General features: G+C 36.3%; 1 protein-coding gene across 12 annotated transcripts in view; it reads left to right on the forward strand.

Annotated features, from left to right (window-relative positions):
- The window catches only part of FOXP2 (forkhead box P2), a 407,244-nt gene that overhangs the window by 62,380 nt on the left and 330,810 nt on the right, over positions 1 to 14,054 (forward strand). For all 12 annotated transcript variants that reach the window (XR_007905892.1, XM_051795471.1, XM_051795484.1 and 9 more), the window contains exon 2: positions 1,590 to 1,732. The gene's annotated coding sequence lies outside the window, so the exon portion shown is untranslated. The remainder of the gene's footprint in view (positions 1 to 1,589; positions 1,733 to 14,054) is intronic.

The following is a 14,054-nucleotide window of genomic DNA, read 5'->3' on the forward strand; positions in this document are numbered from 1 at the left end:
AATACAGAGTATATGATGTTTAAGGTTTGCTTTGAGATGAAACTTGGGACATGGAGATGCTGACCTGCATTTATATAAGTGTTGAACTGAGTGAAGCTCATGGATGAAGTTACAGACTCAAACCCATGAGACCGATGGACAACTTGAGAAGCAGACCCTTGCTTTGTAGCCCTCCACCCTGGCTGCTTTGGGACTGCGGACCGGAGAGAGGAAGGCTACTGCTGCTTTACAGTAAGACTTCACTACATATTTCCAAAACACCATCACCGCTGAAAAAGTAAAATAAAATCAAATGAGGTAGCAAAGTGCAGAGGATCATGGGATTTCACTTTGCTGCTCAAAAGGATCTAGCCTGTACTTCAAATACAACTAAGACTAGACGCCCTGTGTACCTAATGCAGTAATTCTGGTTCTTGACTCGTGAATAGATCAGTGTAGAATGGATATAAAATTTGTTGACTTAGCACTACCATAAACTAATATACAAGGAGATAGGACAAGTCATCCTGCTTCAGACCAATGATTCACTTAGGCCATCCTCTATATCCAGTGATGACTGTCTTCCAAGGGTACCTCTACTCTCCCTTTTGACTCATGAAACCTCCTTGCATCAACAGCATCCTTGGAAAGAAGCTCACAGTTCTGCTACCCAATTTTTGGAGAAGAAACTCCTGCTTTTCCTTTTGGACTTGGCTTTTACGAGACTGATCTTGAATTCAAGGGATAGGGAACGGGTGATGTCTGTGCAACTTTTCCTTCTTCTTCAGACTTTTGTCATTTTCTATCATGCCCTTCCTGAAGTAATCTCTTTTCCAGTCTGGATCATGGTAGTATACTGAATTCTTCCTCATATATGGAAACCATTCTAAGCCTTTGATCATGTATATTTTCTTCTCTGAACCTTTGCTAATTAGTTCTGTTGCTTTGTGTTCTGTGCTGGACAGGAAACTGGATCATGCTTTTCAAGATAGGGATTAATACAATAGCAAGTGACATGTTAACAGTTTGTTCTTTATTTCTTTCTCAGTAATTTTTACCATTCAGTTTATAGATTTGACTTGAATGGGGTGGTGAGTTTTAAGTTTTCATGGAGCTACCCATCATAAACCCCAGGTCTAACTTTCTGAGCAGTAAGACATAGTGCAATAGAAAGCTGTTTTGTTTAACAGAAGATTCAGATTGTAATATTTATCAATAATGGCTAGCCAAGGTGCTTTCCAGTGAACCTGTGCTCAGCAAATTGTGATTGCTTCCTCAGCAATAAGTATTCACAGTGTCTTCGTGGTACAAAATAAATAATCAATAATGTAAAATTATCTTTTAATTTTACGCTTGCTCTTTTAAAGTAATTTATTCTTGTTATTATGAATCTCAGAAGTGAAGTAGGTGACTGCTTTAGGAGTAGTGACTACTCCACATATTTCATACATAGAAAGATGTGAGACGTGTACAATTTCTTCCTACATGTGCAGTACATGTGTGTAAGAATGACCCTGAAGTGTATTTTAAAGAGATGGTTGTAATACCTTGCTATAAAACACAATACAGATCCTTGCACTTACTGTGTTCCCTTCCATTTTTATTCTTAGATAACTTCAAGTGAAAGTTAAGGACCTTTTGTCCTTATTTGCCGTAGAGGAGACAGACACTTTTGTAAGGAGCACCAGTTTGAGCAAAAAGGAAAAGACCATCTCTTCCCACAGCACAGCAAAGTGACAAAGACTGAAGAAATGTAAGTGATTTATAACTGAACGGTGGCTATGGCTGTTTCTACTGTGGATTTATATGGTCTGTAGGAGGAATACAGTACCACATCACTGAAAAGTATTGCTTATAGATGTAAAATATGGTTTAGGAAAAAATTTGTAGAGCATACAGAAAATATGTACCACTTGTATGTTTGTATGATGGTAAGGTATGCTACAATTATTTTTTTTTTCCAAATGGCAATTGTTAATGGGAATGAAATGCTGTAAGAGTCACAAACTTGCTTTTCTACCATTCTCTATTCATCTAGACCTGGGTTAATTTAAATAGGTAGAAATTAAGTGGCTGAATCTCAGACATCCTAGATTTGCTTACCCTCAGGAGAGAAGCAGGCATCTCCAGAGGCCAGTCTAGCTCATTCTGAAAGTAATGCCTGGGGAATGAAGTATTACTCACTCAATAGCTTGTGTTGCCTGCTAAGCTTTAGCCTAAGTGTTCAGTGGACATTTTAACCTGGCATGTCTGTGTCAGATGCAATGCCAGCTTCTTTTCTCCTCCCCATATTGTTGTTCTCCCTCACGCAGCACATGTGGCTGTTCATAAATTTGGAGAATGGATCTGGCTGAAAATAACCAATTATTTGTAAGGTTTTGTTTTCAGCTGGGTTTATCCCAGCCTTCTCCTATATGGGTGTCCAAGGACTGTCACTGGTACAAAGGGTGATGGGGGTGGGAATTAGCAGCCAAAAGTGTGGGGGAGAACATGATAACTTCTTTTGGCAGCTGTGCTAGTTTCTGCAGCTTAAATTGCCTGGTGAGCTATAGTCTCAGACCTTGTAGATATTTTTAGTGCTCTGTCATTTATAAGAGTGAAAAAATGTGAGTGAGGCACTCTTACTTATTATCTAAATGGGGAACTACTGTTTTGTTGTGCATTTCACACTGTGGTAGTGCAGAGTCTTATCTGTCCTTTATAAATTAAAAATCAGACCTCCAAACCCAGAAAATGGTCACCAGTGGCTAGCAAGTAAGCAGGTGTCTTATAGAGATTTATAGTGTAGGCATGATACTGTAAAATTCATATATACATACATAATTTCTGAATCTTAAAGATGATAGCCTGATTTTGTATAGCACCAAGCATGATGTGTGGGTTGGGTGATACCATATGATTAATGGCTGGACTAATTTAGGCACAAGATCCCTGCTTCTCCTGAACAGTAAAATACTGAATAACATTTCATTCTCACAGTAAATACCTGATGGGAGGGTGTAAAGAAGACAAAACTAGACTTTTCTCATTGCCACTTGGTGACAGGATGAGAGGCAGTGGGTGCAAACTGAAAACAGAAAATTAAATTTTGTTTCCATTGAAAAATAATGTAAAAAACTTCTTTACCGGGAAGATGGTCCAACACTGGAGCAGATTGCCCAAAGAGGCTGTAGAATCTCCATCCATGGAGATACTGAAAACCCAGTGGGACAAGCAGCCTGCTGCATCTGACCCTGCTTGATTAGGGGTTTAGATTAGATGAGCTCTTGAAGTCCTTTCCAACCTTAGCTATTCTATGATTCTGGGGATAATTATAGGTAAGCAAAATCAGAAAATGTCCTGCTATTTTATTTTATGACGTTTAAAATTTAATTTTTAAAAATAAGTTTTATATTTTGATGTATTTAGATACTCAGTTTAGTCTTTTACTTAAGTTTTGGCTAAAAATGAGACATGGCAGAATTTGAGAGCTTTCTAAAATGTGTTAAATTATATTTCAAGACTTTTAATTATAACTATGGAAATCACATTGAAGTCTGTGAAAATATCTTTTAGCTGTGAATTAGCACCATGATTCACGTGATATGGACAGTCACATGATGGGGATTTTAGATGTTTAAAATAGTATCTTTTTCACTTGATCCATGGCAAGGAAAATATATTTTTGGTATCATTTTGTGTTTGAAAAAAAAAGACATAACTAGGAACAGAGCCTTGCAGGAGAGCTCCATTAATCTCCAGTAGAAATAGCTGTCTTCCTGAAGTCTTTTCAGAGGTCAATGAGACCTCTAAAGTGACTTAAAAATGCATTAGAAACTGTTTTCAGTTATTTGCAAATGGGTATTAAGAGATAGTCCATAATTCAAGAGGATGCCAATATAAACATGTAAAAACTGGTCAAAGGTACTGTAAGACTTCACAACGTTGCCTTTTATCTTCTATGAATATGTGATTGAGGGGCTTCCTTGTGTTTTGCAATACTTAGGAGAAAGGAACTCTCTCTTCAAATGTCATCTTTCTCAGCTTTCTTGAATTTTATCTTTGATTATTTTGGCAGACATTTTCTGTTCACAGTTTTGCTATAGGCAAAAGTTTCTGTGAGATGGGTGTATAATTTCTGAAAATGGAAAAAAATGATCTAAAAAAAGGTCTGTGACCTCTTCTTTGCTTTTGAGCAAGGACTTGAAATTTAAAAGGAAAGCTTTAATGGGTTACATGATGTGTCTTTTGCCATGCTTCTGAATGTCTGTCCTTATTGCACTGAATTATAAGCTTTTGAGAATTGCTGCTTACTCATAATCAGAAAAGGCATATTACTTTGTCAGCATATTCTGAAAATATTCTCTGTATATTCTTAATCTTCTAGAAATGACTGAGTCTGTCCTGGCTTGGAGATCAAACACTGTATGGCATTTCAAATTTATAGATCCCCCGCTATTTTCACAAAAGGGTCTTGTTTTTTGAATTTTTCTGGGACAGTGTATTTTGATTTTTTTTTCTGCATTTTCCGCTTACTTTTCCCATGTACTTTTTGAGAAGGATGTCAAGAGTGGGATTAATTTCCCCTGATGTTATACTTCTAAAAACATAGGTGTTGTATATCTGAGCTGGTCACTATAGGCTTCTTTAGTCAGTGAAGAGAGATGGATGGGAGGATTCCCATAGACTCTTTTCATTTCTGTCTTTAGATGAGATCATTCATCCTTTGGAGATGCCTGTTTCTGGTCACTGCCAATAAAAGCAACCTAAGATGACTGGCACAAATTTAGACTTTTAACTTTTCTATTAAACATTAAGACAGATAAATTCCACCTCATGTGACATAATGGGAAACTTAAGAGGCAGTAATGTTACCACTGACATTGATAAAAACATCCTGCTTTCATGAGTAAACAAAATTATTTCAAAAAATTATTTCTTTATGCTCATGGTGATACATACAAGCTTATTAAAAGCAAATTTTCCATATTGCTTAGATATTGTATGTAACCATTAAATACTGTGCTTAATTCTGTGAAGTATCAATAGATATTGGGTATTTTCTTATATTTGGTTTCTAGGTTAAGAAATGCAAATTTTTTAACTCTATGTCATTACTTATTTTCTAGTAAGATAATAAAACAGATGTATCATGAGATTCTTGCATTGCTACTTTTTAACTTGCAATAGAAGACTGAAAAAATCTGGTGCTAGTATAACAGACAAAAATGCACTTTTAGCTAATTTTAAAATTAAATATAACTTTAATTTTTAGGAGCAAGCAATTTAGTTGACTTTCAAATTTGAAAAAGATTCCTATCAAACAATATTGATAATATGTTCTGTTACATGAGATTGTGATGAAATGCTATTTTCCATTTGTATTGAAGTATTTTAGATTTCTTTGATAGTTTAAACTGTTGTCTATATTTGAGTAATGGCTAATGTTGGCTAACGCAGGATGATAGCACCTTATTCTGTCTCACTTTGTATGGATAAGGGCTGTTGTGGGGAGAACCCTTTATTGCCATGGAATAGTTGAATGGGTCTAAAAGGCATTAGAAGGGTTGTACATTGTTTCTATTTCATTTTTAGCCAAAATACAGGTATATGACAAAGAAATTGTAGTGTGGCATAATTAAATGTCTTTTTGTGTCTAATTTCCATATATTTGAATTATTACCTTGGACGGTTAGGCTTACCTAGACTTAATTCATATGTGTTTTTAATGTCACTGTGATGAGACTATGGACAACAATTGAATATGCTTCTAAGATGGTCTCAGTATTATACTTGTCCTGTAAGGACAAGTATGAGCAGGACTGCTCATGGTAAGCTCTGTTTCTGTAATTCCATTTACAGTTGACTGATTAACCCTTATTGGGGTGTATAAAATTTTTCTTTCAGTTATAATTTTGTTTTGGATATTATATTTTGTATTTGGGATGTTTCATTTCCGTATTTTCTTCTTTTTATTATTTAAAAAGTAGTACATTTAGTACAGTATTGCATAGTAGCAGCATGCACATGTAAGTGTAAAAACTACAGTGAATACCTGACTCCTGGAGTCTACATTTGGCTGAGGAAGCGATTTGTTTTTTTTTAAAAAGAGTGCTTGCAAATTGACCTAAAGAAAGTGCTTAGAGGAGGCAAGTAATCTCATGTTAATAATTTTAAGGTGTTTTCTCTGTCTTTCTGATATTTGCACAAAATAACATTCACCGATGTTTGTATCTCAGTATCACTAAGCCATGTTTTCTAAATAAGAACAAAATATTTCTCTTAGAAAAACTGTTACATCAGTACTTGGTGGCTGAGATTTTCACTGGTCAGTACACAGAACTTCACTGAAGCTGACAAGCTGGCTCTTTATGTCGTTGGTACAAGTTTTATAGGCTTGCGTTTTTTCAAGCCTGTAAGATTGTCTGGCTTTATTTGGACTGGATTTGTATTATTCCCATACTTCTGCTACTTTAAGAGTGTTAAGTTTTGAGTGAAATTTTATGCATTATCACAAGAAAACACTAAAAAGACCCCACATCTGAAAAAATTAAAAGGACATTTCAACCAAGGTGCCGCTAAACAGAGGATGTGGGAGTAGTGAATAACTGCGTATTTTTATTGAACTATAAATTTTATGATTGATGTTTTGTCCTGACCCTGTTAGAGATTCAAACTGAGGACATCCAACAGGCTGAGAATATCTGGGTCCAGTGAATGAGTTTGAGTATAGAAGCCTGAAGAGTTATCTGTTCAAGAAACTCATTAATGACTGTATCAAAATTAACAGAGCAAATATTGTCCATAGCACAGGCATCTAAATCATCAGAAGGTTTTTAATAATTAGGTTTCACATGGGATCAGTCCTATTCCATATAGAAAGTGAATCAAGTTCCCATCACAGTGTTATTCTGACTCAAAATTTGTAAGCAACCTGAAATTTCAAATAAGGAAAAGGGAAAGATGTTCTGATTGTTGCAGGCATTTTTGGAACATATAAATATTTATTGATAGGTGTTCTAAAACTAGCTATGTGCTAAGCATCTTGTTTCAAGTCACACACATGCAGGAGAGGAAGGAAAACTTTTTGCCAGCATGTCTTTATTTCTTCAGCCTATGTAAACTCTCTTGTCTCTAGTGGATTTTGGCTGATTAGATTTCTGAATTGGTTGAGAGCATTGATTAATTGGACCTTATGCCATTCTGACTGTCAAATTTCTTCATTTTCTACTTTGTGAGTGGTAGAGTTGTATTACTTTGATTTTAGAGTTCTTTCCTGTGGGATAAGGGAGTGAAAGCTGGGTTATAGGCTAAGTAAGGATGCTAGCTAAGCATATGCCTTTTGCTAAAATGACATTTTTATAGAGTTTGGTGTCCTCCTGCATGCAGTTACAGTTCCCTGGCATTGAGCTGTTCAGGAATTGGAAATGGTATGAAACATATATTTGTGATGGAATAAAATATTCTTCATATAAGTAAATGCTTATATAGGATTACTGTCTGTTGGTGAAGACCTGCAGTGTTATGCTTCAGAGGTAGAAGCGTTTGGATGGTAATGAAGGGATTCTTGTATATGGTTAACAAAGCATGGTGATATCCTTTGCAGCATAATTCGTGACATATAGTAATAGTAATAATACACTGCATTTCATCTGAGGATTTCAAAGAACTTTATAGAAAACATCACTGAATTAAGTACCACCTTAACCCCCTGTGGAGCACTGTTAAGACTTGGGTCTTATGCAGAAATGAATGCAGGAATACCATGTCATTTTTATGGTATGTTGGTCACCGTACCCTTGCTGTACGCAGGTAATTCAGGAACCTTCAGTCGTATGTATCTTGATTGGTATTTTCCACATGGAGATCATAAGGCATAGAGAAACAGATTGACCTGGTTCAGGCAAACAGTAACTTCAGCGTAAGTGTCCCAACACCACCAAAATCATCCAAAGTCTGTTTTCAGCAATAGTTGGTTTGGGCTTTGGATCTCTTTACTCTTGTGCAGTTTAAAGCTCTGTGGGATATTACAGAAGGTAACACTGTGCAAACAGTGCTGTTGGAACCTGGCCATTTAGAGTAGCAATTTCATGAGTTCTGATATGCTGATACATGTATATGTCAGAAAACCAGACCATTTTTGTGTGTTAAAAACATTGTTAGGAAATACACTAAACAAACATCTCTTCAAGGGCAAGACATAAACACTATACTTGCAAAGTATAGGAGCAGAAACCATCTGTTGTGTAGAGTATTTTGATAAAAACATACATGGTGGAAACCAAAGCTCATTAAGTTACTCCACGATGCAATTTAGGGCTTTCTAAATAATCTTATTTAGAAAATTGTTTTGGAGAAAGAACTGTAAAAGACACTTTGGGTTTTGCCCCTCAGCGCTGCTGCATGTTTATGGCTGCCTTTTGTCCATCATTCCTAAGGACCATTGGTTCACCTCTTGTCCCTTTTGTTGAAGGAGATACCAATACTATCTTAAAAGTGTTCTTTGTTATTTTGCTATTCTAGACCTCATATTTTGTGATAGTGAAATATAAAATTGTTTCTCTCCTTTATCTGTAGCAACAAATGAAAGCATGTAGGTTCTCAATTGACATGATTTTGGCTAAAATTGTATTTTTAAATAGAAACCAAGTAAGGGTTATGCTAATAGCACCTCATTTGTAATTTAAACTGCAGCTGTTAACATTCAATAATGGAACCATACATCAAGGAGTTTTCTGCAAAAACAGAAAAATACTAATTCCTCATCCTCAGATCTGCAAATCCAGACTGATGGGATTTCAGCCCTTCATCTTTTAGTGACAGGCGGCAGCATCAGTGGAATAAAACCAAAATGTGATCCCCTTTCTCTCCACCCCCTTCCCCTAATTTTACTCTGACAGAGAAAGAATCACAGTTTTAGCTAGTATCTTTGCCCAGGGGAAAAAATGGTCTGTCATCAGGTCTTTTAGGGAGAAAGAGCTCTTCGGTGGAGCAGTTAAATGTATTTTGATTCTCAGGGTGAATCTTATACCTGTATTTTTGCAAGATAGATAGATGATTTCTGAGACAATTATTAAGAACAAAAGCAAGGTCATCAACCTTCTCCCAAGAGGTCTTTGTCTCTTAGGTTTTGTTTCTGATGACAATGTTGAATATGGGGGAGATGGGCTCCAGATGAAACCACACACTCATATGAGCAATCCCCAGCCATATGTTAGTGAAGGATGTACTTCTGTTTTTAAAACTGCAAAAATCGGTGACTCTGATCAAATTTTTCTAGATAAATTTTAATTGATTTTGCAATAATTTAATGCATGCATGTTGATGTTTATCATTCTAAATCCCCTAACATGCATACATTAGTGTAAAGTCCTCTACAATTCATGATGAAATATAGAAGCCTTCGGGTATTTTGAAGTTGAGACCTCCTGTGTCTTTGGAGAAATTCATTTTGAAGCCCTACAGCTAAATTCCAAAGCTCTTCATTGTCTGCAAATGAGATACTCCTGCACTGGAGTTGGCTGAATTCCAGTATATGGTTGTCTAAAGAGAGAAAAAATATAAATCTGACCCAGCAAAAGAAATCTTTACAAATTGCCATGCAAACCAAAAATAATGTGGCCTTATGCCTAGAACAGAAAATGGTTATCATCTTAGTATTGCTAGGCTTCTATAGCATCTCTGTTAGTATTTTAGTTCAAATCAGGACTACACTTGAGAATTATCAGGATAGACAAGCCTCCCATTGAACCTTCCTAATGATGAAGCTGGGCAAGGGCAAGTACTCTGAAAATGGGCCAAACCTATGTAGTAGCATGAAATAAAGTGTCTTGAAGCACATCCACGAGTGTAAAGTGCTCAGCCAGCTGTTCTACTGTACAAGGCTAGTTTTGTTGTGTTCAACTATTTCCTAATTTCAATGTTTTCTTAGCTATATAAGACCACAGGGATCCTTGTCATAAAGAAGTCTATAAAACTCTCCACCCTTTCATATCTGTGAGTAATGTAATATTTCTACTTTTTGCTTAGATAGTAGATTAGAGTCTGTAAGTGTAGAGGTCTCTTCTGGAACTAAAATGTTCTCACATAATCTCGTGTACTTCTATGTAGGCTATTTTCGTTTTGTATGTTTCAAACTGTACTGAAGCAGAAGTTGTTTTTACATAGTCTGTTTCCATTAAAACTGTCATTTAAAGGGTGTTGTTTTGAATTTTTTGATCTCACCTTCTTTATTCATGTTTCTAAGGGAAACTTTGGACAGATATCTTAAAGAGGAGAACTAGATGACCAGTGGAGGGCTGTCCTTTTCAAACCCCTTTTTTATAGTTGTATGATAAAAGAATCAATGGTAAAGTTATACCTTGTTTATCAGTTGTTGGGGGAAAATGGAAGCTAATACTGAAAGCCAAAAGTTGAGTATCTTTTTATTGTAATCGTCTATCATCTTCTGTATTGTAATATGTTGTGTGTGGGTGTGTTTGTGTGTATATATATACACACCTGCACGTGTACACACACACAAGTACATGTATATTATGCTGTATTTAGTATAGCACATAGTGAAACGTATTGCTGATAGCAGTAATATTGATGAGGTAATTCATTGGACAGGGCATTGATTGTAATAAGTACTACTGTTCTTGTTGCTTGAAAGATGAAGCATTTAGTGTCATTGCCTTTTCCCAGGTTTCTAATTTTGTGTGCATTTCTAGTGTTTTTCTATCCTAGTCAGTGTTTGTCAGTGAAATTGCAATATGCTGGTATCTGTAATTCTTCACTGGACACTTAAACATGATTTATGAGCTCTTAGTTGTCAAAGTCTTTGCTTTTGGCCTATCAGCCAATATTCTGTTCCCATGACACTATGTGTGGCACTGAGACACTGACTTACCCAATCCCATGAACTTCAAACCTTCCATAGGTAGTTTGGTAGCACACTGTGAAACAGAAAGGTGATGCTTCTGAAGTGCCAAAGGTAAAAATCCAAATGCTCTGATTAGGAATTACTGAAAAGTCAACATTTGTTTCCACTGTAGCCTGCTGCTAAATAATTTAAACTTCCTCTCATTTTAGCATTATTTTTTAAAGTCATGCTGACTCAAATAGCTGAAAATTTTGCACATTTTTTTTGCTTATAGGTGAAACTGAGTATCATGGGATGTAAGGAAATAAGCAGTTTGTAAATGTGTATAAAAGAGACCAAGGAAAAAAACAAAAAGAAGAGTTGGTAACAACTTAGGGAAACCAGTTTGAAGTTGATTGAATGACAGGAGGGCATTAGTTATGAAATGCCCATTAACTCTCAGTAATGTTAGACCAGCCAATATATTTGAACATCGATTGACTTCATTGGTAAGATGATAAATATAAAAAAAAAATTAGAAAAATTGATAAAGTGGACTTTATAGTGTTTTATACAATGTTGTAATTGCTCGCCAAGCTCAACATAAACACACAGTTGTTAAAAAGATAAATTAGGTTTGAAAATGAACAGGGAAGTGACATCATCCTGATGAATTAAAGTCTTGAAGTAGTGTGTGGTTGTGTACGTGTTAACTGAGTACTTCTTAGATGTGGCTTATATTCTAGCTCTATTCTTAATAGTTATTGCTGGGTTCTGACCCAGAGATCACATTTACTGCTGTCATTGCAGATGTCAATTTTGCAATTTCTTGATTGCCACTGTAAGTTAATGGTGAAATATTATGAACTTGATTTGGTTCATTGTCAGACGTGTAAAGATATGGACAAGCTGCTGTGAAAGCTTTGGTAACTGTCTTGTGTTTCTGTTACTCTTTCAGTGAAGTTGAATGCTGGACAGGTTTAGGACCAAGGGAATCTTTTCCATTGTGTTGACTTTCCCAGTGTTGGTGGAGTGCTTTACATATACCATGCAAAGGGTTTGAATCAGATGGAAGCATTGTGTCAAGGGAAGCATGTGAATACTACTTGAATAGTTACATGACTTGTGGACAAAACCAAACAGAATTGTGCCTGAAGAAACAAAAATATTTCTAAAAATTAGACCCTGAACGTTGGTTTAAAGGTTGTGTCCTTTGAAAGGATTTGAAGCAGTTTAGGTGCTTACGTTGCTCTAGGGACTTTTGAGTACTGTGAGGTTTTAAGGAAGGCTAAGTATTCCAGGAAGTTTAAGAGCTTATGGCATCGTAAATATTTAAGATGATTTAAAAGGTTATGTCCTCTTTAGTATTTGAGTTGGATTAAGTGCTTATATTGCCTTAAGGACTTTTTCCTTTTTTTTCCCTAAAAGGAACCTGGGAAATTAAATGCAAAACCCCCCTATATGTCATCAGCAGTGTTTGGGCTGAATTTGAGAAATACAAAATTCTAGGTTTCAATAACAGCATTAGCTTGACCACACTACATATGCATCAAAGATGGACAGAACAATGGGGAGTGTCTAGGAAAACACTGGGTATGAAATCCAGAAGCAATTGTTTTCAATACTTTGACAGCCTATGTGTTGGGAAATTTTTTTCTCCTGCTTGTTTTGTATGATCTGGTAAAGATCAAATAAATAATCAGGATAGAATCAGATTATGGAAATAAAAAGAAACAATTTCATTTTAGAAGGTAAAGAGCATATTTAATTCAATATTCAAGGAAATAGGAAGCCATTTAGCTTCACTTTGTAGTGCAGTTGGTGTTTTACTTTGCTACTATTTTACTTCAGTGATAAGGAATGATGAATATTATATGTCTAGGTCTCAGTAACTTTTATTTTTTAAATTATCAATTTTTGTATTTATTCTTGTCTTCTGAGATGCCTTGCCTAAATTCTTCACTAAAGTGTACTTGCATATTTTTTGAATTTTCTATGCTTCTACATTCCTGAAAAGTATATTTTCTATTTTTTATTTTATTAACCAAACACATGCAGTTGTCATTGCATAAAAAACAAATAGCACTGTTTATTCAACATATTCTATGCTGCCTCAAATAAATGGGCATCAGTCCATCAGTCCAAACTCACATTTTTATCATGGGTCTCTAATATCCCAGTGGTGCTGCTCAGTTGATTCAGTACAGTTACAGTAGTTGTATCTGCTGTTGCAGGCTGTTCTGGCACAGCACTCAGTGCCAGCCATCTGGGCCATATCTGGTGGTCCCATGGGGAATACATGAGACCCCACTTGGAGTACAGTGTCTAGCTCTGGGGTCCTTAACACAGGTAAGACATGGACCTCTACAGAAGAAGTGCAGCTCAAAAATTTTCAAAGGAACAGAACACTTCTGCTATGAAAAAAAGCTGAGAGACCTGGGGTTGTTCAGCCTGGAGAAGGAAGGTTCTGGGGAGACCTTATTGTGGCTTTCAATTTTTAAAGGGGGTCTGCAAGAAAAATGGGGACAGACTTTTTACCAGGGCCTGTTATAGCAGGACAAGGGGTAGTGGTTTTAAACTAAAAGAGGGTTGATTTATAGATATAAGGAAGAAGTTATTTACAATTGTGGTGGTAAAACACTGTCACAGGTTGTCCAGAGAGGTGGTAGATGCCCCATCCCTGGAAGTTTTTAAGGTCAAGTTGGACAGAGCTCTGAGCAAATTGATCTAGTTGAAGATGTCCCTGTGCATAGCAGTGGGGTTGGAATGAGACGGCATTTAAAATCCCCTCCAACTATTCTATGATTCTATGGTCCTACGGCATGTATACTATGTTCTGGCAGGGAGAACATCAGCAGAGCAGCCCTGCTCCTCCGTGGTGAAGTGCTGGTGATGTGCCTGCCAAAATGTTGTCCGCACAACATGAAATGCATGAGCTAACATGGCCTTTGATGTCATCTCCTCATTGATCATGCTGTCCAGACAAAAAATCACTTTACCAGTCGAGGCAGAAGAATAGCATCTACAGTAACAGAGGTAGAAGGTAAGGGTAACCTGAAGCCTTTATCACTGGGCATCTATTCATAAAGCCTGCATTCAGCTACGTGGGTGGCATGAGTGAGTTGTCTAAATGTCCTGAGAAAGTTAACTGATAATATCCCATCAAGTCAAAATATTCTTTCAGTTATGCCAATAGTACTGAAATACTGGTGGTAGTGCTGGCTCACTCTGTCCCAGCAATTATTGCCAAGAA

The sequence above is a fragment of the Manacus candei genome, unplaced genomic scaffold, assembly GCF_025592945.1.
Source record: "Manacus candei isolate 608988 ecotype Guabito, Panama unplaced genomic scaffold, ASM2559294v1 h1tg000043l, whole genome shotgun sequence".
NCBI classification, from domain to species: domain Eukaryota; kingdom Metazoa; phylum Chordata; class Aves; order Passeriformes; family Pipridae; genus Manacus; species Manacus candei.